Raw genomic sequence first — 2,500 nt, 5'->3', positions numbered from 1 at the left:
TGAAGTACTAGTAGTAGTAGTAGTAGTAGTAGTAGTAGTAGTAGTAGTAGTAGTAGTAATAGTAGTATTTGTAGTAGTAGTAATAGCAGTAGTGGTAGTAGTAGTAGTAGTAGTAATAATAGTAGTAGTTGTAGTAGTAGTAGAACTAGTAATAATAGTATTAAATGTTGTAGTGTTAGCAGTAGTAGTAAAAGTAATAGTAGTAATAGTACTAATAGTAGAAGTAGTAGTAGTAGTAGTAGTAGTAGTAGTAGTAGTAGTAGTAGTAGTAGTAGTAGAAGTATTAGTAATAGTAGTAGTAGTAGTAGTAGTAGTAGTTCTAGTAGTAGTAGTAGTAGAGGTAGTAATAATAGTAGTAGATGTAGTAGTAGTAGAATTTTTTTTTTTTTTTATGTAGGAAGAACACTGGCCAAGGGCAACAAAAATCTAATAAAAAAAAATGCCCACTGAAATGCCAGTCCCATAAAAGGGTCAAAGCAGTGGTCAAAAATTGGTGGATAAGTGTCTTGAAACCTCCCTCTTGAAGGAATTCAAGTCATAGGAAGGTGGAAATACAGAAGCAGGCAGGGAGTTCCAGAGTTTACCAGAGAAAGGGATGAATGATTGAGAACACTGGTTAACTCTTGCGTTAGAGAGGTGGACAGAATGAGGTGAGAGAAAGAAGAAAGTCTTGTGCAGCGAGGCTGCGGAAGGAGGGGAGGCATGCAGTTGGCAAGATCAGAAGAACAGTTGACATGAAAATAGCGGTAGAAGACAGCTAGATATGCAACATTGCGGTGGTGAGAGAGAGGCTGAAGACAGTCAGTTAGAGGAAAGGAGTTGATGAGACGAAAAGCTTTTGATTCCACCCTGTCCAGAAGAGCAGTATGAGTGGAACCCCCCCAGACATGTGAAGCATACTCCATACATGAGGGGGGTGAGAAAAACTGGCGGAGACGTCTCAGAACACCTAACTTCATAGAAGCTGTTTTAGCTAGAGATGAAATGTGAAGTTTCCAGTTCAGATTATAAGTAAAGGACAGACCGAGGATGTTCAGTGTAGAAGAGGGGGACAGTTGAGTGTCATTGAAGAATAGGGGATAGTTGTCTGGAAGGTAGTGTTGAGTTGATAGATGGAGGAATTGAGTTTTTAAGGCATTGAACAATACCAAGTTTGCTCTGCCCCAATCAAAAATTTTAGGAAGATCAGAAGTCAGGCGTTCTGTGGCTTCCCTTTGTGATATGTTTACCTCCTGAAGGGTTGGACGTCTATGAAAAGACGTGGAAAAGTGCAGGGTGGTATCATCAGCATAGGAGTGGATAGGACAAGAAGTAGTAATAATGATAATATTAATAGTAGTAATAGTAGAAGTAGTTTGAGTAGTAGTAGCAGTATTAATAGTAATAGTAGTAGTAATAGTAACAGTAGAAGTAGTTTTAGTAATAGTAGTAGTAGTAGTAGTAGTAGTAGTAGTAGTGGTAGTAGTAGTAGTAGATGTTGTAGTAGTAGTAGTAGTAGTATTAGTAGTAGTAATAGTTTAAGTGTAGTAGTAGTTGAAGTAGAAGTAGTAGTTATAGAAATAGTGGTAGTAGTAGTAGCAGTAGTAGCAGTAATTCTAGTAGTAGTAGTAGTAGTAGTAGTAGTAGTAGAAGGTGCCGTCTCTCATTCTCCCTCCTCAGATATGCCCTCCTGTGTCTCAGGGGGACAAGGCATTCCACTCCCATACCTGCAGACTTAGGAGGCCTCCACTGCGAGGCTACAGTGGTGGAGAGTGGCATAAGAGTAGATAGAGTAGAGGTAGAGTGAATTTATAGTTAACAACTAATGTTTATATTATAGAGTATTAGATATGGTTGGATGCCACAGTCATTAGCGAGAGCTGGGGCTAATGACCTCCAAGTAATAGAGCCCCTAATTGACACATCAATAAACATGGGGTGGAGGTATTATTTTAATGTAGAAGTACTAGTAGTAGTAGTAGTAGTAGAAATAGTAGTAGTAGTAGTAGTACTAGTAGTAGTAGTAGTAGTAGTAGTAGTAGTAGTAGTAGTAGTAGTAATAGTAGTAGTAGTAGTAGTAGTAGAAGTAGTAGTAGTAGTAGTAGTAGTAATAGTAGTAGTAGTAGTAGTAGTAGTAGTAGTAGTAGTAGTAGTAGTAGTAGTAGTAGTAGTAGTCGTAGTAGTAGTAGTAGTTGTAGTAGTAGTAGCAATATTAGCTGTAGTTATAGTAGTAGTAGTTTTATTAGTAGCAGTAGTTGTAGTAGTATTGTTGCTAGTAGTTGTAGTAGTAGTTGTGGTAGTAGTAGGAGTAGAAGTAGTAGTTGTATTAGTAATTGTAGTAGTAGGTATTTTTTTCATGTTTTTCATTATCATTAACAGGTTTTTTTTTTCCTAGTATTGTTTTGATTAGAAATTTTCTTTTTCTTCTTCTTTCTCTTCCTTTTCTTCTTCTTTTTCTTCTTTTTATTATTATTATTATTAGTAGTAGTAGTAGTAGTAGTAGTAGTATTCTTATAAGAGA

At 36.7% G+C, this 2,500-nt stretch overlaps 1 long non-coding RNA gene across 1 annotated transcript in view; it reads left to right on the top strand.

The window, feature by feature from the left end:
- The window catches only part of LOC135108580 (uncharacterized), a 10,909-nt gene that overhangs the window by 2,360 nt on the left and 6,049 nt on the right, over window positions 1-2,500 (top strand). The window lies entirely within an intron of this gene.

This window comes from Scylla paramamosain, chromosome 17 (genome assembly GCF_035594125.1).
Source record: "Scylla paramamosain isolate STU-SP2022 chromosome 17, ASM3559412v1, whole genome shotgun sequence".
Classification (NCBI taxonomy): Eukaryota; Metazoa; Arthropoda; class Malacostraca; order Decapoda; family Portunidae; genus Scylla; species Scylla paramamosain.
Note: the sequence above shows the minus strand (reverse complement) of the source record. Positions and strands in the feature narration are given on the sequence as shown.